At 40.5% G+C, this 25200-nt stretch overlaps 1 long non-coding RNA gene across 2 annotated transcripts in view; it reads left to right on the top strand.

Moving 5' to 3' along the window:
- LOC107305858 (uncharacterized) overlaps window positions 1–25200 on the top strand; it is a 115203-nt gene that overhangs the window by 58586 nt on the left and 31417 nt on the right. The window contains exon 2 of one of the 2 annotated variants that reach the window (XR_001551906.3): window positions 22138–22209. The exons of the other annotated variant lie outside the window; for it this stretch is intronic. This is a non-coding gene — a long non-coding RNA (uncharacterized LOC107305858). The remainder of the gene's footprint in view (window positions 1–22137; window positions 22210–25200) is intronic. 2 annotated transcript variants of the gene reach the window in all.

The raw sequence follows: 25200 nt of genomic DNA, 5'->3' as shown, positions 1-25200 counted from the left end.
ATGCTTTGTTTCATGAAGCTGAGGCACCGAGGAAGATTTCCTCTGGAAGGTCAGGGTCAAGAAAATGCACACTTCTGCTGCAGTCTAGCACTGAGCACTTTCTGCAGGCACTTGGGGCAGCAGGAAGCACTTTCTGACCTTACTGCAATTCAGAGGAACCTACACAGGAGAGAGAGATCTCAACTCAATACACAACCAGCTTTCTTCCTGATCCCTGCCCTGTGCCGGCAGCCATCTCTGGGTAGAAGGCAGCAGCTGGTTAATAGTGCAGAGGAACAGTACATGATTGTTTAGGACAGGAAGTTGCAATATCCACTTGCAAGAATGTAATTGCTTTTGAGCTGGAACAGGGCCAGCACGGTTGATTCCAGCTGGTAGGAACAGCTGCAGCTGTGAAGGCAGCCAAAACCAGGCCTGTTGCAGGGAGGGGAAGGAGCAAGAAGGGGTTTGCCAGCAACCTTCTGAACCCAGAAGTGTGCAGGGGAGGACCCTGCCCAGATGCCTCGTCTCCCAGATCCTCTGAATGGCCCTTGAGGAAACACAAAGACTAGCTGGCCAGAGGCTGCAGCCAGCCCCAGCCCAGAACTTCTAGCATCCATAAGGCTCTCTGGAACTTTGCCTGTGCTAGTCAGCTGTTCTCATCCTCTTTTGTTCATCTTCTCTGTCTCTCTGTTACTTTTATCCCTTTGCCTGCCTCTCCTTATGGCAGTTAACTCCCTTACCTCTGCTAAACACTCTAACTAGTCCCTCTTTCCAAGGAATTGTTGTTTTACATATGTTATCTTACATATTTCCTACACTTGGGTCTCTGAACAGGAAGTACCTTCAGTGGGGACAGGCTGCTGTTCCCTTGGTGCAACACCTTGCACAAAGCCTTGTTCTCCATTGATTCTCAAGGCAAACTGGAGGTGATAAGTGACAGCAACCATTGTTTGCCTTTGGATAATGTCTTGGGAATCCAACCATAGATGGAGTGTACTCACATCGCAGACATCAAAACCTAATTCTGTTGTCAAAGGATTTTACTGCTTTTGTTATTAATTTTTCCATAGGATAATTTCCTTAACATTCACCAGTTCCTCAGCACTCTTAACCAGCTGCTGCTTTATACCCAGAGATGGCTGCTGATGCAGGGTGAGGTCCAGGAGGTAAGGTGGTGGTGTATTGAGTTGAGACCACATGAATCCAATGTACTGATTAAACACAACTGTGTAAACAGTTACTTTTTTGAACTTGAAATCCACTTTTGAAAATCTTAACTAAAAAATCATAGGACTGAAATGTGTGTCAAGGCACTCTGACACAACACTGGCTTGATTTTGTGTCTGGGTTGTACATCACAGGTTTTGCACACTCAAAGCTTTCACCGGGGTTGGTTTTGCAAGAAGAAGAGTGTGTATCACATCTGAATCTTGGAAAGCTTGGCAAGTCTTGCAGGTGTGGAGAATAAAAGTTGTTTCTCTTTAGAAATATCTCCTATATTGCTGGGAGAATCCTGGTGTTCAAGGCTGCTTCTCAACACTTTGCTGCATGCCAGAGAAAGTTGAGGCTGCAGGATTGCTTCTCTTTCCCAGTAGTGCCAAGCCTTGAATTAGCCCATGTAGCTTCATAGTGACAGGTCCTTTTCCCTTTGGCTGACTTGGAGTGTGGTGATGGGGAGCTGAGTACTTGATATGGTTTCATTGCACTCAAGGTTGTAAATTCACCATAGTCTTGATGAAAAACACTTTGATCTTGCCCAGCTACCTTAGCCTGGTTTAAATTAAATGAGTTTTGGGAAGAGTGCCAGCAGAAGTACTTACAGCATCCAATATAGGAAAAGCAGTTACAAATGTTTATAGAAGACATAGGTGAAGAAATGAAGGAAAGAGCATGCTTAATCTACTCACAGAAAACTCATATCTGTCAGGATCATTTAGGTTTTGGCTGACTTGTATGCGCCCCAAAACCCTAATCAGGATTTTTACTGCCTTTTGTATCTGCAGCTGAGGGAGTGCTCTTCAGGGCCATTTCAGCCCTCGCTGATTGGCTCTCTGTGGAAGACATCCTTTCATTATCTCTATTCCCCTCACTCTCAGGCATAAGCAGCTTTCTCATGTGTCCTCTATGGGTTTTTTTCTCCTTAGACCAGTGCTGCAGCCTTCTTTGTGCGGCAGAAGAGGTGGCAGTGTGTATGTTTCTGTGGCTCACAGTTTCCATCCACTGTGCCTCCACATTTCCTGCTAAACTGTGCAATGATAAATGCACTTACTACACATGAATAATATCAGAAATGATGGTGTCTTGCTTGTGACTGAGATCCAACACAGAAAAAATCAACAGCATGGGAGAAACAAAGGCTGTGAGATGCTTTGTCATGCCAAATGTAATCCTCAAAAGACAATCTAACATTCACTTTTACTCAGATTAGAAATCAATCTATCTTTTATCTGTCAAGTATGGTCCATAGCTAAGTTCTTCAAGAATGACAGGGTCTGTTTGAAGATAGCTAATATTCAGTTAGCTTATTTATGAGCATTTCAAAATATTAGGCTAAGATACAGAGATATTGTTATAACTAAGTTTAATAACATATGTAGTATATCATAAATGTTCTGAGATCTGATAAAAATAGAAAGCTTCTCTCATACTTGGATGTCAGCAGATAATTCTGCAACAATCTTACGCATGCACTCAAAGAACGCACAATACTCACTGAAACCTCCTTAGGACAGAGCATTAGACCATCTTGTCTGATAACATCCTCTGCAGGGAATATTATAGAAATAATCAAAAAGGATATTTATGACATTTCTTGATCACTATCCGAATCCATGGAACAATGGAATAGTTTTCCTGTTTGTTGAAATCTCCCCATTAGGACAAATAAATGCAAGAAGTAAATACATAGAACCATTTTGGTTGGCTTATTGCTCTCATGTGTATTCTGGTATTCTTCTATATTTCATGTACATTCTTTGAATATGGAGTTGGTGAAAATGTCCATTAATGCTTCCTTGTCCAGATCACACTCTTGCATTCTATGCCCTATGTCCTGATAGCTCATTAAAAAGCTGGACAGCCCTTTCAAGCTTGAAAAGGTACAACTCCTTTCCCAAACCGCAAGGTCTTTGCAGATAGCTTTAAACACGAAATCTCTCTCAGTTGAAGTAAGAGTTTGTTCTACAGCTGATAGCACTGACTGAACTCAGTTACTTATTTACAGATGCTTGTCGATATGATCTGATAATACATTGTGATTCATTAGGTACTTATGTCAGAATAATTTTTGTGACAGTACAGAACAACCACATCTATAGCTGAAGCCTAACTTTAAGATCAAGAATAAAGATCTATTTTAAACTTAGTTGCTGTTCTTTTCAGGGAGGCAGGTAGATTACAGACTCCGAGAACTAAATCTTCCTGAAGCAGCACACACTGGTGAGAGTCCAGCAGGAATTTTGCAGCCCATGGCTACGTCCTGTTCCTTACTGATTGCGCAGACAAAAATCTTTAAGGAAGTGTACCCTTTGGTGGGAGCTTGGAGGTTCATACATATCATTTCTTTATTAGCTTTGAACTGTTGACAATAATCAAATTGAATCTTGATCATTTACATGAAAATGAAAATGCTGTGGCAGAAATTAACAACAGTAAGTCTTTTTATAACAAAAATAAATAAATAAATTCAACATCAAAGCTGAAATTCAGTTTAGCCTCCTTTGTGTGCATTGTTTCAGAAACAAATGGGAAACTGCTGTTTGTGAAAACTTATGTGAATGAATGACACATTGGCTTGCCTTTTTAAAATAACATAAAAAAGGCGGCTATTAATTTGTAGTCAATAGCAATGTTTTAAAATACATTCTACAGTGGAAACATAGAAATTCATCTAAGCCAGCAAGTAAGAGATACCTTTTACAATACATAATCTAACACTACAGAGTAAGCTTTTAAGATATGTGTTTACAAATGTAATTTCAATTATTTAACAAAGTAGTTATAGCTTTGACATTATTTGCTGAAGAAATTTTGCCCAAAACATGAGCCAGCTTGTTCTGTTGGGTACACAAACAAGCAAGGAGGAGCAGGGGTGTGGAGAATGAGCTGTTGGGGTGTTTTAAGTCAATTATGAAAACACAGTCCACAGGATATGGGAGCATATGTGAGTAGTGGTAGAAACAATAGAGAACTGGATGCATTGTTGCAAAATATGGACTATTTTAGTTTCTGCTTTATGAGTTTCTTTCTCCATACCATGAGATAACCTAATCATGAAATAGTGACTTTAAATAAAATCTGTTTTGATTCAGTCTTCCAGCAAGATAGCATACAACAGTGAGAGGTGGAGCCAACTTCAGAACATACTATAATAATAAACACCTAAAGGTATTTACCTGAGAAACTCACTTCATTGAATCGTAGAATCATAGAACGGCTTGGGTTGGAAGGGACCATCAAGTTCCAACTTCTCTGCAGCAGGCAGGACTAGGTCAAACTCTAGATCAGATTGCTCAGGTCCCCATCTGTTCCGGACCTGCACACCTCCAAGGATGGGGCATCCACAACCTCTCTAGGTAACCTGTTCCAGCACTTCACCACTCTCTCAGTGAAAAGCTTCCCCCTGACATCTACTCTAAATCTTCCTTTCTTCAGTTTAGAATCATTCCTCATTGTCCTATCACTACCTACCCATGTAAAAAGTTTATCTATCTCCTGCTTATAATCCCTCTTTAAGTATCAGAAAGCTAAGATGATGTCTCCTCACAGCCTTCTCTTCTCCTTTAGCCTGTTTTCATAGGAGAGATGCTCCAGCCCCTCAGATCATCTTCATGGCGCTCCTCTGGACAAACAACTTATTGGAAGATTTCTGTTTTTCACTGAACCTGTGTGCAGAAAATGCAATAAAAGACTGTTGTAAGAGGGTTCTTTGTGTTTGGAGAGAATGCTGTGAGATATTATTTTAGGTTTCCTTGTTCAAGCAGAGTGATGCCATCTATCTTCACCTTCTGTGAAATTCTCTGAAACACTTCTTTGTGAACACAGTTAACTAAATCTGACTTTCACTGTTTTGATAGGAAAAAAAGCATGCAGTATGAACTGGACCATCAATTATTTGTTGCTTCCTATTTACCAGTCACTTTTTTCAGGTTTAAAAAACGACTGTTTTTTAGACAAGGAGACAGTCTGTTGAGTCTGTGAACAACTCTTACAGCACTTAGAAGGAAATCTGTCCATTGACATCTCTTACTTGCAACATTTGCTACCACCCATAGCTATCAGCAAAGCAGTTGAATAAAACTGTAAAAAGTAGAGTGTAGATGAAAACAGCACACATAGAGCAATAAGCTTCAAATTACTACAGTTTATGTCCAGGTGTTTAAATGCACCCTCAGCAAGTCTGCTGATTATAGAAAGCAGGAAGGAGTGGCTGACACACCAGAAGGATGTGCTACCTTTCAGCAAGACTGGACAAGATGGAGAATTTGTTAATAAGGTTCAGCAAGGGCAAGCTAAGAGTGGTGAGGAATAATTGCTTGCACCAGCAAAGGTTAGGGGCTGATCTGCTGTTGAGGAGCTCTGTGGAGAAGAACCTGGACGTTCTTGTAGACAACAGGCTGGCCATAAGCCAGCAGTGTGCCAAGTGGTGGCCAAGGCCAATGATGTTCTGAATGCATTAAAAAGACTGCAGCCAGCAGGTCAAGAAAGGTCTTTCTCCTATTTTTTCTTCTCTGGTGAGGCCACATCTGGGTGTTCAGTTCTGGGCTCCTCAGTTCAAGAACAACAGGCAACTGCTGGAGAGAGTCCAGCAGAAGGCAGCAGAGACGACCAGGAGCATTTCCCATGAGAGGAAGGGTTGGGAGATGTGGGGCTGCTCAGCCTGGAGAGGGCTGAAATGGGATCTCATCATTGTTTATAAATATCTAATAAGTGGGAATCAAGTGGATGAGGCCAGACTCTTCTCAGTGTTGTGCAGTTATAGAACAAGGGGCAGTGGGCACAAAGTAGACCACAGGAAGTTCCATTAGAAAATGAGGAAAAACTTCTTTAACATTCATTTACAGAGAATGGAAAAGGCCTCCCAGAGAGGTTGTAGAGTCTCCTTCCCTGGATAAATTCCAAATCCAGCTGGACACTGCAATCTACCATACGGAACCTGCTTTTGCAGGGGAGTTGGACTAGATGATCTACAGAGGTCCCTTCTATCCCCCAGTAATCTGTGATGTTGTGATTCTGTGTAGTGGTTTGACAAACTCTGTAACTGTGCTGTGGCCTAACAGCACTTTCATTTCATGACAAATATGCTCAAAGTAAGTTTCTGTTTTGTGACCAAATAAAAGGCTTTGCCTGACATTTTCATCTGATCTACAGGATAAATTGCATGTGGCAGGTTTCTGGTAATTTGTTGTATTTCTGGCATTTGTTGTAATCTTCTAATGATGCCCACCAAGCAAAAGACCCACAGGAGACTGCTGATGAGAAGGGTAGATGAAGATTTGTAATGTGCCTTAGATCTGGGCTTCAAATGATTTGAAGGCATTTACTTAGAAATCTACCCCAAACCTGGTACAGTCAATGGAAGATTTGTATTGACGCCAGAGCTTTTTGGAGCAGGCTCCAAATGATTAATTCCCCACAAACAAAGGAAAAAGTAGATTCCAAGGAGTCAGGCCTGGAAGAACGACAGAATTTGGTCCTATAACTGTCATACACATTATAAACTGAGTTATGTGGTTATATAGCCCTTAATTATCTTGTAATCTTCAGTGCATACAAAAGCTGTGTGAATATTAATATTTACATACCATCTGGACATGTAGTATGATTGCCGTGTGCTATAGTTCTGTGAGTACTTGCCCTTCCAAGAAATGCCTGTTCAAGTGTTGAACAAAAAACTTACATGAGAGAATAAAGTTTAGCATTAGCAGCAACTTCCAAGTGCATTGCTGAAATGCCAGAGTTGAGTATGATATAAACTGAAAAAATGCTGACTGGGAGGGGAAGGAGGAAGGGAGAAGACAAGATATGACATAGAAAGCAAAGATGAGAGTGAAGAAAAGGGTGAATATCTTGAGTTCAGATAGGTCCATCTGCAGCTCTCAACTGAATGTTCTTTATAATGAGTTTAATTCTGTGTTTTTAAATCAGTGTGGACATGGCCAGACAGGGAAATAAAAAAAAAAAAAAAGAAGCTCAATAGATTGGTAATTTGGCAAGAATAAGAGGGTATATACCTTGTCTGCTCCCAACTTTGTTTGTATTTATGTTATATAATTGATGCAGCCTTAACTCAGCTTCTTTATGTATTGTTTTCTGCCCTGTGATCTAGAAAAGGAAGCAAAGCTGCACCCTCTCACTGACTGCTGATGAACAAGAGGTTGTGCATGCTAGGAGGTAGCAATTTCCTGTCTGTCTGGGAGACCCAGATATTCAGCTACGAGAGGATCTGCCTCCCGTTGTGCAAAGGTAGTAGAACCATGGTCTATCCATGCAATATATACGAAGTACAACTTGCCTCTGTGTATAAAGGACAGCTGTAGCTATGTGCAGCAAAACAGGAGGGCTGAACTTAGCCTGAAAGATGCTCCCTTTATAATTTGGATTCTTGTGCACAACTCAAAGAGAGGTAAGAGAAACTCTTCTCTGCTTTCAGCCTCTCATGGAAAAAGGGCTGTGTCACTTTCGAAAGAAGCTGAAGTAGAGTCCTTCAACAGCCAGCATCTACCTGAATCTCCCACAGAGATCATCGCTGTTTTTACATTAAGAAACAGAGGTCCTTCAATTGTGATGAGTAGGAAACATAACACCTTGTATAGGTGTAGCATCTGGAGGAAGTAGAAAAGAAAGAAATCTCTGCATAGATAACATTGCAGCTAAGACAGTAGGATAGGAATCATATAACATGGAAAGCCTTTTGTGGAAATCAGCAATTCATTTTAGGACAGAGTTTCTCTCCATGCAGTATTTCAGCCATTAGAGTCTCACGGTCCTTCATGAGTAGCCTGCAAAGGACTTTCAGCTGTGGTTATTTCTGATGGAACCAGCAGATTATTACTTTCACAGTCTCTTCCACCCTTCCTGGGAATGGAGCCAACTACAGCTTGAACTGACCAGCCAGCTTGGAGCTGTCAGCCAGCTGAGGCTCAGCAATGTCCTATACTATATATACATATAAAACTTAACATATTTCCAAGAAATTAAAAATTTCTTGTTTTGGAAGTCCAAGGCTGACCTATTTGCCTGAGCATCCTTTCTATGGCATATTCAGAAATCCTGACACAGAGACTTGGGTAGAATAAACTTAGATCTAAGGTGCTTCTTCCCAATAATGTTGTATTGGGGCAGTGTCAAAGGCTGTACTGAAGTCCAGGTAGACCACATTGACAGCCTTACCCTCATCCACTAAGTGGGTCATCTTGTCACAGAATGAGAAGAACTAAGAATTTTCTAAGGTGCCTGAAAACAAGACCCAACTCAAGCCAAGAGGTTTGAGTGGTGAATAGTCATTGGGTCTGCCACTTGGTGTCTGCACAGGCCAATGTAAACATACCCTTATTGGTGGGGTTTGATAGAAACATAGACCAAACTCCACCTTCTGGTCTCTCTCTACAAACTCTCTAGCATGAAAAAAACAGCTGCAGAGAAGCAGATGGATAAAAGCAGTGGACAAGTGCTGATTTGTCAGTAAAGAATATTCACCTGTGTTCCTTTTCTCTGTCATGCCAGGTACGCGTGTCCATGGCAGAAGCACAATAAACTATACAAAAAAGAAGAATATGAGTGGATAATTCACACCTATTAGTCCAATTTAAAGTTACAGCAGAGCTCAGGACATGCAGACTCTGGCTAGAGACATGATTTCCCCTTGTTTCAGTAACAGTATGTATGTAATACATAACAGTATGTAGTGCATTTCAACAGTATGTAGTTGAAACGTACTCATTTCAAACAGTAGGTAGTAGGGGCAAGGGGTCATGCCATGCTGGCCAATCATAGAATCTTAGAATAGCCTGGGTTCAACAGAACCTCAAAGATCATCTTGTTTCAAACACCCTACCACAGTCAGGGTCACCAACCACCAGACCAGGCTGGCCAGAGCCACATCCAGCCTGGCCTTGAATGCCTCCAGGGATGGGGCATCCACAACCTCTCTAGGCAACCTTTTCTAGTGCATCACCACCCTCTGAGTGAAAAACTACTTCTTAATATCTAATCTAAACCTCCCCTGTCTCAGTTTAAAACTATTTTCTCTTTTTCTATCACTATTTTAATTTAATTAAATGAGTCTGTCAGTCCATCTTTCAAACCCACATCTCTCCAATTTAGAGAGAAGAAAGTGGTGAGAGAGCATTTTAAAGGCTTTGCAGAAGTCCAGGTAGATGACATCTGTTGCCCTTACCCTGCCCACTGATGTCATCACTCCATCATAGAAGGCTACCAGATTGGTCAGGCAACATCTGGCCTTGGTGAAGCCATGCTGTCTGTCTCAGATCACCTCTTATCTCATATGTGCCTTAACATGGTAACCAGGAGGATCTGCTCCATGATCTTCCCAGGCACAGAGGTGAGGCTCACCAGCCTGTAGTCCCCCTGGTTATCTTTTCTTCCTTAAAAATCAGAGTAATGTTTCCCTTTTTCTGGTCTCCAGGAACTTCATCAGATAGCCATGATTTTTCAAATATGATGAAGAGTGGCTCAGCAGCCACATCAGCCATCTCTCTCACAACCCTGGGACACATATCATCTGGCCCCATTGACTTACACACATTCAGTTTCATAAGAAGGACTCAGACTTGTTCCACTGTTACAGTGGGATGGAATCAGCTCCTGTCTCCCACACCTAGAGCTTCAGAGGTGAGAGGACTAGATTCTGTCCCTCTGTGAATGAAGTTTCAGGTCCTAGACATTTCCAGTTGCAAACTTGAATGTCTCTGATTTCTTTTCTCCTATGTCTTGCGAGCAGTATGGAAACACCTATAGTAAAACTTCATTCACATTCACTGCTATCCTAGGTCACCTAAAGCCTTACTAGTTGTAGGCAAAACTCCAAGGCAGAAGGGGATGAGGAGAAAAATCTCAGTAGACAAGAGAGCTCAGCCTGTAGGTGGCTGAGGAGTGACTTTTGAAATGTAGTGGAAGAACACCAGTTTTCTGGTTCCAAATGCACTATTGCTGTTTTCTGTCACTGGTAATGTGAAATTCATTTTTACCCTAGATGGTGGGCTTCCATTAATTTAATTGTAACAGTTCAGATGCTGCACAGTTTTATTTTAAACATATGTACCCTGGAACTTCTATCAGAATGAATTATTCTCCTTTAAAACATCATTTGACCCAGTACCGGATGCTTCTTTTCATACTAGTTGTTTGGAAATGTTAACACTCAAATGATCACGAGTATCCTTTGAAGCATACATTGAACTGGAGATTAATTGCTGAAATTAGCACCTTGGTTGTTATTGCTTTAGTGTGTCTGCTTGAGGTCTCTACAGGACAGGAGTTGATGGTTTTACTGCTTTAAGGTTATCTTTGACATCGAAAGGGGCAAAACACTTCATTTTCTCCTCTTCCCTTTCTTCCCAGTTGGGGCTTGGAAGATTGGGGATTCTCACTCTTGAGAATCTCAGAAATTTCTCTATTTTAGAATTCTGAGTATAGAAATTTTAATTCATACATCTGTGACAGGTATTTTGGGATAGGAAACAAACCAGCAGAGTCTCCAAAACACAGGTATGTAAGTTATTTGCCACACAGTATCACTAGTGAGTTACTCTGGAAATCTGGTGAGCCTGCGAGCCTTTAAAAGAGATGGACTAAAATGAGGCACCAGCAAGGCTTCTATTTCAGACAACACCTTAAGCCCAGGAAATCAGACCTCTTTATGGAGTCTCAAGGCACCTACAGTAATCAGTCACTTTAAAAAAATCCTGACTCTTGTTTAGATAAGGCTTAAAGGATACTGCAAGGTTATTTTCTTTCTTGCTCCCTGCTCTCGGAATAGAATATGTTCCTGCAGTGCTTAATCGTATGCTTTCTGGGTTGCAGATCATTGTTCAGATAATTCATACAAACTTTCTCAGGAAGCCAAGAAGGAATTTTACCTGCTACAAATATTTTTTCCCTTTTTGCTAAGAATATTTGTTAATCATGCCTATGTTTGCACGAGGAAAGATAAGATATACATGCTTCACTGTGAAATAGTCATAAAGGAGCTTGAGTGCGATTTATTTCCTGGAGATATAACACAATATTCCAAAAACCATACCTATTGTGTTCTGCTCTGAGATGATAGCAACCTGTGCACATCAGAAAGATTCATCAGTAAACCTTTATTTGGAATACATCAAGGGACTTGTGTGTAATAGTTTTGTGAATGTGTCAAAAAAGACAACTTTGCAGGAGCTTAAAATTATTTCCCCAGAATTACGGTGATGAAACCACATAAACGACTGTGCTGTTTAGGATATGCCTATGCTCCTTGAAATAACATGAATGTTTGTCTAATTTTATTTTATTTATTTATTTATTTTTGTGAGTAAGCAACATTAGGAAGCCACCAGAAATACTTCTGCAGGAAAAGGGCTACTGTCTACAAAAAAAAAAAAAAAAAAAAAAGTGACCTGAAGTAGATGTCAAAGAAAGAGGCATCTTGCCCTCGTTTCATTTAGCAGGGGGGAATGCAGATTATTCATCAGTAGCAGTCCTAGAGTTTTTAACTTTCTGTTAAATCTCCTGGAGATTATTGGTATTGCCAACAACCACTTCAGTTTTTCTGTGACTGTGATGTATTGTGTCCTTAGCAACAGTAAAGGAAAAAAGATTCATGACTCACTTGTAAGCTGTTGTGAAGGTCTTTTTTTAGAGAAAAAGACTTCCTACCATGCGAAGACCCTGGGATTTTTGGAAGGCAATTGTGCAGATCTACTTAGCTTCTCCAATTCCTGGACTTAATGTTTAGTGAAAAGGGAAGAAGCTTTTCTAGGGAAGAAGCTTTTCTTGTGATTGGGTTGCTCTAGAATAGATTTCTTGCACTCAGTGACTCTCGTCACCATTGGAAATGAGATGTGAACAGTCTTTAACAAAAGCAAAACTTTTCTCCATATGTTGCACCACTGTTTTTATATGTAGGTCATAGAAGATACAGTGGTGGTTTGGCTTTGTTATGCAAAAGTTTTTTGCAAGACCCAGCTAGCAAAGACTGGACTGAAATCTCCTAAATCTTTATTATAGAAATCTAAATAAATAAATAAATAAATAAGAAGGTTGAGTGTGGGATGGGGGAGCAATGATTCTCAAATTCCAAACTTTCTGAGCTGCTCTTTGATACTTGATTTTGGTGGGACTAGAACCAGGCAAATACTCAAAAATTTTGCTGAATAGTGGCCTGAGGAATGTCAAACTAACAGCTGGTTCTGATTTGAATTACTGTCTTAATTAGTCATTCAATTAATTTTGGCATATCTAAAATATGTTCTCTCTCTGTGTAGCTTTCTTTCTTCTTCTGAATGGCCTCTGTTTCTCATTCCTCCTCCACAATTTCATCTGTTTTTCAAACGGTAGTATTAGCACATGAATGTAGAATTCTCTGCCCTTGTCAAGACTGAGCCCTGTATAATTTTCCTCCCTTCCTGAATCATCTCTTAGGAGGATGAGAATATAAAAAAGTTACTTTAAAAATATTATCACTGAGATGGAATATGGCATCTTTGAGTGGGTAACCCATTCAGAAAATACATTCTGCTAGTAAATCTTTAAGCCTCTTGTTAAATTTTAATCATGACTTTCTGATATAGGTGTCAATACATTTTATTTTAAGTTAAATGTCATATATGGTTTAGACTTAGATAAGTAGCTGACATTTCAGTGGACATGTGTAACTATTCTGGAAGAGTAAACCTCCACTATTTCATTCTGCCACTGCGAAATTACGATGTAACTTCTAAGTCCTCTGCTCCAAAGCTCTGCTTCTATCTATTATTCATAGGGATGGCACAGGAAAGACTGATTTTTTCATGATGCAAGAGTCTGTCTTATTCTTGTACTACCCTGGTACATCCTCTGCAGTTCTTTCTCAGTAGAATTTAATTTTTTGTGTCTTGTGAGCTTTGTTATGTCCCTGAAAGGTTCAAAAGTCTATGTCTTAGAAGAGATTTATTCTGGTCTTAGATAAAGCTACGCAGAGGACAAAGTATAAGAGAGAAGAAACCAGACTCTAGCAGTTTTACTGAACTATCTGTGTCTTAATAATCATGGCATGCCATAAATTTGTGATTTTTAATAACTTCACAGTGACCATGTGTGAACTGCAAGTCACAGAGTTTCTTAATCACCTTTTGTCTTGAACATGCAGTTGTTTTTTCAACTCGTGTATATCCATCTGAAGGAAAACTTCAGTGGGAGAGAATTCACATGCAAATATTCCTAGTTGTCTGGGTGGGTAACTATAAGTGCTGCTTTGACTAAATTGCCATAGTCAATTCTGAGGCTAGATTTTTGTGCTATTATGTACGTGTGAACATTAGACTGAAGAGACCATGCATGAGTTACCAGTACTGTGTGGTCTTTCCTAAGGTGCCTGACTCAATAGTCTGTTCTGAAGCTGCCTTTTTGGTTGCACTCAATAAATCCTCTATGTGAAATATGTGGTTACGATTCATTATTAGACTAGCTTCAGACAAGTAAATGGAACTACACTATGAATAAATTTTCCCATTGTTTAATTTTTGAAAACTTACTCTTTTTTTGATTGAGCACAAAGTTCGCAAGGTTGCAGTAGTTCCAGAAAGAGCAGAGCCTTAGATTCCTTACGCTGTCAAGTGCCATGGATCCTGCAGTTGGGAGACAGCTTAGTAATATATGTATGTTCTGCAGAAATCCATTTGTTAACCCGTTTATCATCAGTTGATCTCTACTCCAGTTTAACTCATGAGTCTTAACTGAAATTTTCTCCTTGTGTTCTCTTATCTCCATCAACTTTGTCCTTTTAGCCTGTGTGGCCAAATTTAAACAGAGAGGATTGAAAGGAAAATAGTTTAGTTAGTAGATTAAGTTAACATGCTGGTGTAGGAGGAAACTGTCATTTTATTTCTTAATTTTAATTTATAGCTATATTAAAACCTAGGTTTCACCAGTAAGCTCATCTGAGGTACATGTTCAAGCAGTTAAAAAAGAAAGCAGGACTTTGATGGCACATATGTCCTAAGTAGTCAAGCAACAGATTGGAAGTTGCTTTTTTTCCTACCATAAAACTTTTAAGATGAGAGTGTTAAACAAAACAAAACAAAACAAAACAAAACAAAACAAAACAAAACAAAACAAAACAAAACAAAACAAAACAAAACAAAACAAAACAAAACAAAACAAAACAAAACAAAACAATCAAAAAAAGCAGCGTTCAAAGTGTTAATCTTTTATTGTGATTTGTGGTCCCAAAAGCCAGGAGAAGAGTCAGAATATAAATCATTTTAAATCCACTCCTCCAGTCATACTGACAGCATAATTTCCACAAAGTCACCTCCAGATGCACTATTTGAGTTGAAGCTGTGTTCACCAGATATCAAGGTCTCAGGAGCTGGGAGTTGCCTTGCAGAATTTCAAGCCCATTTTTACTGGTAACTTTATTGCTGTTATATACATATAAATAAAATAAAATAAAAAACAAATCAATAAAAAAAAAAAAAAAAGAAAAACAAAAAAAAACCCAAAAAAACAACCAATATGCTTCATCCTGGGATAAGATGTTTTTTATACTGGTGTAGATGGTATCCAGACTGAAAGACAAGATGTTTAGTGAATTCAGGTCACATTTCTTCTGTCTTTTTTACTCTTTAATTGACCTAGGTCTGTACTGTTTGCTGATGGATTTTTAATGCAAAAACAGATTTTTTATCAAGACAGGGTATTTCTCTTTGGTCTATTGTTGATACTTGATAGTTAATGATTTCTATTTTCACTTATCTTTCTGGAGTTTTTACAGCATAATTCTTCTGGAACAGAGCCTTTCCCAAACCCCAGCCCTCCCTTGGCACAGCTCCACGCTGTTCTCTCAGGCCCATTGCTGTCACACAGAGCAGAGCTCAGCGCTGCCCTCCGCTCCCTGTGAGGAGCTGCACCCGCCATGAGGCCTCCCTTTAGCTCCTCTGTTCTGTGCCCAGCACACCCAGCGCTTTCACACACTTCTCACACACCTTGCCCTCCAGTCCCTTCAACTTTCTTTGCAGTGCTCCTTTGGACACTCTCTGATAGTTTTGTGTCCTTTCATAATGTGGTGTCCAAACATGCACGCAGGGCCCTCAGCCACTCTTCATACATCTTCACTTCGTATGGGCATAAGCTCTGCTGGGTGAAACAATGGCTGGATGGCTGGGCCCAAAGAGTTGTGGTCAATGGAGATAAATCCAGTTGGTGGCCAGACACAAGTGGTGTATTCCACCAGGGCTCGGTACTGGGGCTGCTCCTATTTAACATATTTATTAATGGTCTTGATTGAGTGCACTCTCAGTAAGCTTGCAGACAACAGCAAGCCAGGAGGGAGTGCTGATCTGCCACAGGGGAGAAAGGCACTTCAGAGGGACCTGGATAGATTGGATTGGTGGGGCGGGCCAAGGCAAGCTGTATGAGATTCAATAAGGCCAAGTGTTGTGTCTTGCATTTTGGTCACAGCAACCCCTGGAAACCATACAGGTTTGTGGGAGAGTGGCTGGAAAGCTGACCGATGGAAAGGGACCTTGGTGTGCTGATGGACAGTCAGCTGAATATAAGCCAGCAGTGTGCCCAGCTGGCCAAAAAGGCCAATGGCTTCCTGGCTTGTATCAGGAATGGTGTGGTGAGTAGGACCAGGGTAGTAATCCTACCCCTGTACTTAGCATTCGTGAGACCTCACCTCGAGTGCCGTGTTCAGTTATGGGCATTTCAGTACAGAAAGGACGTGGAGGTGCTGGAGCAGATCCAAAGAAGGGTGACAAGGCTTGGAGAATATGCCCTATGAGGAGAGACTGGAGGAACTGGGGCTGTTTAATCTGTGGTAAAGGAGGCTGAGGGGAGACCTTATTGTTCTCTACCAATACCTGAAAGGTGACTGTAGTAAGAGTGGGGTTGGTCTCTTCTCACTGGTGACAGGTGACAGGACAAGGGGAAATGGCCTCAAGTTGCACCAGGGTAAGTTTAGGATATCAGGAAACACTTCTTTACAGGAAGGGTTGTGAAGCACTGGAATAGGCTTCCCAGGGAAGTGGCTAACTCACCATCCCTGGATGTGTTTAGTGTTTGTATGTGGCGCTCAGGGACATGATTTAGCAGAGGGTTGTTAGAGTTAGGGTAATATGATTAGGTTGTGGTTGGACTTGATGATCTTCAAGGTCTTTTCCAACCTGATCAATTCTGTGATTCTATGACTCTTATCCAGTCCATTCATCATCTTTGTAGCCCTCCTTTGGACAGTCTCTAATAATTGTATATCCTTTTACTGTGGCACCCAAACCTGCATGCAGTGCTAGAGATGAGGCTGCACAGCACAGAGGGAATAACCCCTCTCCCCTCCTGGTTTGAGGCATCCATGCTATGGTGTGCCCCAGTTTCCAGCTCAAGGATTGGCTAATGGAAATGGCAGTGCCTTTACCTTGTCCTTTCTGCAAATGTAAAAGGTTGTCTCTGCTTTTCCTATGAGGCAAATTAGCTCAGGCGTTGTTTGGAATGGAGCGCAGTTATTTAAAAATCAAAATCTTCAGAGCATGAAATCTAAAGGGAAATGTATGCCAAAAGTGGCTACCTCTGTGCTTTTAGATCTACTAAGTAGAATTATAAAGGTCTTGATTTTTATGGACTCTGAATTTAATGAAGGTTTCCCTTTAACACGTAGTCTGAGGTAGGGATGCCTTGGGTAGAACTATCATTAAAATCTCAGTATCGTGCTGAAAAGTCACAGAAATAATTTCATAACATCTGATAGCAGCTACCTGATCTCCTGCTAGAGAGATGACCTTATCAGTTGTCCTCACTGAGACAATTTTTATCACTGCCATCTATAACATTTCTTGTCAAGACTAAATACTTTGCAGGCTGCATCAAACAGCAAGCAGTTCAAAAGTGAATACCTGATGTTGTATAACAGGCACAATCTCTTTCAAGCTTCTGCAGTCTCTACTCATACTCAAATAAATGTGACTTTTAGGCATATTGCTGCAAGTACATGGACATTTGTGGCCAGGATGCTTAAGAAGAATGTGTTTGTCAACTCATTCTATCTTCTCTTTTGCTTTAGTTACAAGAAAGCTGGTTTGTTTTATTATTTTTATTTTATGTTGTTGTTGTTTTAATTAAAAAAAAACAAACAAAAACAACACAAGTGAACAAAACAATATGAAAAGTCTCCCTTTGTAACATCTGCTTGACTAGATATAAACATCTTGGTGACTCAGGCTGTTTCTGCCCTGTCTGCTGGGCCTCTGCTGCCACCCACTGTGGGTTATGATAGGGAAGCTCCCAGCGCTGGAAGTGTTTTGCATCTGTTATCCAGGCGAATTTCAAAATGAATCACCAAACGATGTGATTTACTCAGTATGCAGAATTTTGCAATGGGAGAATTGTTTTTCTTCTTTCAATTAAATCTTCAAATCTTTTAAAGGATTCTGCATTCAGCAGGGTTGCTGGACAATGCTGCCTGTATCCTGTACAAACAGAATCCGAAACCTCTTCAACTAGTTCTGAGTGATGATTTCTGGAAATACCAACAAACTGACACCAGCTTTTTCTTACAATAGTCTCTGAGATAGCATAGATGTCTTTGAAAATATTATCCTATGGTAAACTACCTGCAGTTGTCTCTGCTTCATAAAGAGCTGATGTGAGTTGCCACACTGCTGTGATATGACAGCAGGCTTTTCAGGTTGGAACACCAAATTTCATTGTAATAACTGAAAACCATTATTGTATACTAGCACTTGGGCAGTTATGTTAGTATTCAAGTCAGTAACCCTGCACTCGATCCCAGCCTGTTCCTCAGAACTAGCACCTCATTTGTCACTAGCAGGCTGCCTGCTCCCTGTGCCCAACAGAGGCAGGTGGCAATTTTCACCCTGCCTGTGCTGAGGCTCTGCGGTGCAGCTCTGTGGCTGCTGGGGCCTTGATGGCTCCTGCATGGCTCTGCGGACACCTCTCCTGTGAGCAGGTCTCTTCAGAGTTGTTCCCACGACAGCTTTCCCAAGCAGTAAATTCCTCTGACATAAAACAGCACTGTGCAAATTTTATTATCTTGTGTCACCAGTACATGCCAAAACAGCGTTAGTGATGAATTGGTTAACAAAATCCTTCACTCCTTCCTTTTAGTGTCCCATCTTCCACTTAATGTTTGGGTATATGGGCTTTTTAAAGGCTCCGGTGATAATTTGCATGAACATAGGCTCTCGCACAGCCTTAGATACATGTGGGCAAGAGAAGGTCATTGATGTGCTGGGAAAATCTGTTCCCTCTTCACAGAGGACAGTCCAAAAATAGTATCCTAACTGGTTTGTATTAACTCTTTAATGTCTTTATCTCTTCTCATGTGTACATGCTGCCCAGTTCATGTAAGTAGATATTGCCTTTTCCCTTTGAACTTTTCACAAGTGTGTGGTCTGCTGCCTCTTGAATTTAGCATGTTTATTTGTGCACTGGAGTGCAACACTTGATAAAGAGACATCATAGATGTTACTTTCAGAAGATGGACAGTGAAATATTCATGCTTGGCATTCAAATACCTCCATCACAATAACTTGTTTGAGTCCACTAGTGCCCAGAAATAGGACTTGAACAGAGCCAAGCACTCCTTCCTGGGTAAAGGACCTGCACTTCTGAGCAATCACTCTTGCTTTTCTAGTGGCTTGCACATCCGTAGCTGGGAGAGAGGAGCACACAACTGCGCGCCAGTAAGCTCTGGCTGGGAGGTGACTGTATTCAGCAAACATCCTGTTGAGGTTGGCACAGCTTCACTGCTTGACTGGAGTTCACCTTAGGCAAATGTGACCCTGGTGTCAGAGAAAGGCGCACTGCCAGGCTGCACAGGGCAGGAGTGTCACATTACTTGTATTTCTTGGGACACAGCACCAGCCTGTGCTTGGTTCCACCTTGATGTAGCCTTGCTGGGCTGCTCTGCAAATGATAAGTGGTGTCTCTGAGTATTCATCCTGGCCTATCTAAATGAAGTGGACCCAATCTATATTCAAAGGCTGTGATACATGCAGCTGATACTTCATGCTTCTGGTACTGTGGATGACCCATATCTATGGCCAGACTCATTCTTAGTGTGAAATACTTGCCCCTCAGAGATACCTTCAGCATTACCTGCTTTCAACTGATACTGTTTGAAGAAAGCAGAACTTTATCCAGACTGTTCTGAGGATGCTTTGAGAAATACCCAATTCCACTTTGAGTTCCATCATTTCAGATGTGATGTCAGATTTGTGTCTGCTTCTACTTCCTAATTGCTTCCATTTGGCATTAGAACAGTGGGGTCTGGGAGGCCTAAATTTCCTCATCATCTGTAGCTGAAGGAAGTAGCAGATCGGAAGTACTGTAAGCTAAAATTAATATAAATTTTTATTATTATTATTTTAAATATAAGTTGTATAAAAAGATTACCATCATCCTAGTTCTATTTTATGATTCCATCCCATTTAGCCTCTACAGAAGAAAACAGCCATGAGGATGTGATCATCTCTCAGATGGCTGCTAACAACAACTTTGTTAAACAACAGATACCTCTTGTAGCACAGGCCAGTACTGTGCATGCTGAACTGAGAGAATGAAGGTCACTTATGTAAAGTATGCACAGTAATGCATACTTATTGATAAGTTGCAGGCGACCACACAGAGCAATGAAAAGCTTTATGTGCTACTAGCATAAAACAGAGTTTTCAATCCAGTGACAGCATTAACTCTTTTGAAACCCCTCGGGGTCACTCCTGTAAGTGTGTCCTCATATGCCCAGGATTCATGTGTCTCTCCATAAGGCTCTTCTCTGAAAACAGTTTCATACTGTAATGTCTGCAGTGCATAGAAGCCATGGAAGCCGAACTGAGTCTAGGGACTTCAAAATGAACTTAGCAAAATTTTGAGTGAGAATCGGTGCTGTTTATCTTGCTTCACAGCTGCTATTCTTAATAGTTTTTATTGTATTCCCACAAAGTGATTACAAAAAATATCTAAAAATAAGAATTTTAAAGGAATGCAGGAAATACATTTGGTCAAAGTGGCAAACGCGGATAAATTTATAATTGTTTTGAGGATCTGATATTAAAGAAGTATGGAGAAAGTTAATTGCCTCCTTAAAAATGACACAGAGTGTAAAGGCAAATACTTGTGGTTTACAAGTGCTGGGTAGGGAAAGGGGAGAAGGAAAGTAATTTATCTAGGGTTGCTAGTGGGCAATTCACTCTGGTCATTGAAAATGGACTACTACTTATCATTTAAAAAGCTGGATGGGTATGCTAACCTAGAGACTGACTCCATATGAACAATATGTGAGTGATGTTGATTTTCTTTCTATTGTAAGTGACATAGTCTTTCACTGCCTTTTAAACATTGGTGTGCTGGTACTGTGAACTCCAGATTAAAATGTGTCTCAGACCTTAGTGAAGCAAACTTGCATATGCTGCCTTGAGGGTATGCCAGATTGCACTGGAATGCAGCTCTCAAAGAGACAGTTTAAGGAGAGTCTGAGACAGCAGGAAATTGAAAGAGTCCCTGAACGCTGGGGGGCATCTGTGATATGCTGGTCTAATACACCTGGGGAGAATTTAAATCACAAAATTTTTGTCCCAGTATGGAAGCACCCAAATTTTGTCCAAGAGCATTTTCTGTCCTGGCAGGGAGTTTTAACATGCGAACATGCAGAATCATGTGTTGTTTTACTTATGGAAGTGAAGAGCAGGTTTTTTGGATGGGAATGAGTAGACAGTGAAGAGCAGGGGATGAGGGCTTTGATGTGATGGAAAAGGTCACTAGAACTGTCCTCTGAGAATAAGATCATCATGAGCCTGAGAAAGAGCTTTTCACACTGTAGGGTTGTTGATATTAGTTAAAAGGATAATAGCTGAGTGTGCTTTAGTTTTCATTTCTTTCTATAGATATCTGGTTTTAATGAAGGGAAAACCAGAGATGCATATTAATTGCGATTCCTCAGGTGCAGACCTGACTTCAAATTTGGAATTTCTTAACGTTTAGATAATAGCTAGTTGTAGGTATAGTGGACATGTCATTCATTTCTGTCTTTTCTTATTTTAGAAAGTCTGTTCTAGAAAGCTACTCAAAACGCACACTTAACAGGAAGGATCACCATAGAGCTGCCCAGAACTGTTTTATACCCAGTCCATCTTGAAGGTACCTTTGAGCCCCTAAGCTCCAGAAACTCCATTTTATTTAAGAGTCCTTTACCAGATAATGACTTATCAGATTTAATGTCATCTTGTAACAGAATTCTTGACCAGGAAATGGTATTAGCCTTTCATGTGGGAACAACACACAGCCCTTTGGTGCCTGCCTGCCCAGATGTTAAAGAGCTGCTTGCTGCAGTTGTATTGCATTCTTTTAGAGTATTCTCTTTTCCTCAAGAGAGGGCTTATTGCTTATCCTACAAAGAAATGGTGGAACAGAGCCTTCAAGGTGCCATGGAAATGGACCCCTGTGTTTGTTCATCTGGGGGGTAATTAACCAAATCCTTTTTGATGTTTGTAGCAGTAGTGCTTGTGCTCCCATTGACTCCCACTTGATTACAGCAACTCTCAGCTGAGTACAGCATCAGATTGCAGCAGGGTTAGCATGTGGCAGCAAGAATGATGTTGGGGGCCCTGAAGAAGGGAGGACATTGCTCTAATTTTAAATCACTGAACTGGCAGCTTCATCTTGGATCATCTTACCCAGTCTCAAAGGATATCAGTATGATCTATTTAACTGAAATTAACCCCTACTGATATGAGGCAATTACATTCCAAAATCAGTGGTGCATTTCTGCTAATCAGTCCCCATTTGACATTGTCCCTAGTTTTAAAATCATTACCTTCAAGTTGTGAGATCAGATTTTTAAAACCAGCTTTTGGATTGTCTGAGTCCCAGTCAATTTGTATGAAGCTGTGTTTGGTGGGTAGTTTTTAATTAAATATCTTCTAACATGAAGTAGTTTTGCAGAACACTCTGAGCCTGGATTGTGACCGAGCTCACCTGATTCCTGGAAACTGTCCTCAGGAGTGGGAGAACAAGGTAAGAAACCTTCTCTTCTTGCATGCAGTGAGATCACCCCAACTGCATTACCCTATGTAGTACTAATGCTGGCATGGCCTTCAAAGTCTTGCTTTAAAAGAAGGCAGAAAGAGACTGGGTGAGGCCCAGACTGGGAACACCTACTTCTGGAAAATGGTTTTATCAGTCATCAAGTCATTTTATGCTTATGGGTCATGAACAAGGACATGGAATTAGAAATTAGGAAGCCTTCATATTTACAGCCTCATTGAACAATGACTTATGGACACAGGAGAGGAAACTGTTTTTCAATTTTAGCCATAGATGCCAAGTAAGAGTATTCTACTACCTGAATAGATGAAACCCATTGGTTATCTTAAAAGGGTAGTTGAGTGTGTTAGACAAAAATATGAAAGAGAAGAATAAGTAGGTCTGCTTCTCTTCTCACATCCTTATCCACCAGCTGCTGTAAAGAGATCTTCCTAAAAGAGTAATATTTGATAATTATACATGAGGAGATCTGGTCACCCTAGAATCCTGTGGGTTTGAAGAATCTGTCAGATCTTTATCACTCTGATAGTGATATGGCAAAGGCGAACAGTTTAAGACTAAGAGAGGAGAGATTTAGAATAGATTTTAGGAGGAAATTCTTCACTCAGAGGGTGGTGAGGCACTGGAATGGGTTGCCCTGGGAATGTGTGGATGCTTCATCCAGGCTTCAAAGCCAGGTTGGGTGTGGTCCTGGGCAATATGATCTAATGGATGGCAACCCTTCCTATGCCCAGGGATTTGGAATCATGTTATCTTTAAGGTCTCTCCCAATCCAAGACTTTGTATAATTCAATGATTCTATGTTTAGCTTGACCTACCTGTCTGGAAGTCCCCAATTTAGATATTCAACTGGAGACAAAAATCAAGTCAATACAATCAAAAGTCAAGATCAATATTTTAGTGTCTGCAGGACCTCTTACATTATAGCAATGGTTCTGCAGACTGGCAACAATTCTTTATTAATGTGTACATTATTGGAAATCTTTCCTTTTTAAATTATCCTGTGGTATTCCTGAGATAAATATTGGCATTCTTGCAGAATGCAGATGACTTGCTAAGCCATTTCCATCTCACCTCCATGCCTTTCACCTTCACTCTCACCATCAGACCTCACTGGTGTTTTGGCCAGTGTGTGGTGTCCAGTACTTCACGGGATTCTTCCGTCTGCTTCAAAAGACTTGCTCTTCTTTTTGAAGTTCACAGTGCAGTGATTCTGCAATGCAGAGCTGAATAATTCTGCTCCTTTTTGTGTCATTTTATGTCACTCAAACTCAAACTTTGTCCACAAGAAGCTAAGCATTTTTCATGCCTTTGCCCATATATAGAGGAAAGAAGCTTACTGAAGTCAAGACCAATGTATTTCTATTGAAATAGAAATGATGTGGGAAAAGATCAGGCTTTGTTTATTCAGGGCAGAGAAAAGATCCTGTTATAGCTGAGACATAAGGCAGCAGGATATATACATCTAAATGTAACACTGCTAAGGTGCTTGTAGAAGCTCAGAGCTGCCAAGCATCCTGATTGCATTCTAGTGCCTAAACCAAACAGAGTGGAAAAGTGCCTCTGTGCTTTAGTGACCTTTCCTGGGGTCACATTCTATTCCCATTCATTTTGGGATTGAATCTTTTTTTTTTTTTTCTCTCTCTCCCTTCAGCAAATGTTTAAATGTTAAAGTTCACAGTGAGTCTTGGTCGAATTTCTGTGCCCTTCCCAAAGTTCTTTGCAGAACTCCCACCTCTCTGTTCCCTGTCTGCCTGTCTGCTGACACTGACTTGTGACATATCTTAATTTGTATGAGGTCTCAAACAGAGCCTGTTTTGGGCGGCCTGCTATGTTCACTATTAAAAAAAAAAAAAGAAAAGGTCTCAGTAGTCACGAGAGCCTGGATAAATATAGTGGAATTATTGCTCCTGCAGGATGGGACTCCTGTTTTCTCAGCCTAGTTTCCTTATTGACTCATTGGGTGACCTTGGTGAAAGTGTACTGGAACAGGGATTGACTTCATCAGGCTAGTGACTAACTCATCTCAGCCTTGTACTTTTATAAGAAGGGCTTCTGTGTCAAAGAGATACAACTCCCCCCCACCACCACCTCCCCAGTCCTATTCAGCTATTTTCACTGCTCATTGGACTTTACTCTGAGTTTTCTTTGAAGGGAACAATATCCTCTTTTATAGATGAGAGGAACAGAATTTGTCAGAACAGAGTGATATAAGAGAGACTTTTCCATCTGCTGAAGATTCAGTCCAACATTGATGGGAAAATTTAAAGAAACTCCTCAAAATGTTACTGATTCATGTTGTAATATTATTTGAAACCAGAAATATCTGCATGTTCATCTTGGTGTACGTTCATAAAAGACTGTGCCGAAAGGCTCATATCTCTTGCCCTTGATTATGAAAGAAATATCTAGTAGCTCTTTTCTGTGCTATATTTTGATAGTGAGCTTGGAGAGTGTTTGCATTGGAAAACTGCCCAGAGAACATTTTATTGGTCACATTCAATTTTAAAATGGTTTATGTCTCCCAAAACCCTAGGTTTACAGTATTTAATATTACTAATGGGATGGTACGATCATCAAGCTTTTATCAGCATAGAGATATCAGAATGGAAATAGTAAAATGACACATTAATCTCTGAAATCTCAATATGTCGCCACAGAAACACCCACCCATTATCCAGCTGTTATGAAAATACCAAGTTCCTAGTAACAGACACTTTGGAGGAGAGGTAAAAGTGCTGTGGAAAGAATATTGCAGTTGGCTCAAGCTTTCCTTTCCTTGTTCATCTTCAGCCACAAGAAGTTTGATCTCACAGGCAGCACTGCTTGCCTCCCATGAAGATGGGTCATTGCCAGGCTATATTGAAATGGTGGAGACAAGAGGTAGATTGTATTTTTTTTATTATTTATTTTATTCTTATTCTTATTATTTTTAATAAAGCCACACTAGGTACTCCTACA

Source organism: Coturnix japonica, chromosome Z (assembly GCF_054131305.1).
Source record: "Coturnix japonica strain WE chromosome Z, WE-NBRP24, whole genome shotgun sequence".
NCBI classification, from domain to species: domain Eukaryota; kingdom Metazoa; phylum Chordata; class Aves; order Galliformes; family Phasianidae; genus Coturnix; species Coturnix japonica.
The sequence above is the reverse complement of the archived record's forward strand: the minus strand, read 5'-3'. Positions and strand labels throughout refer to the sequence as shown.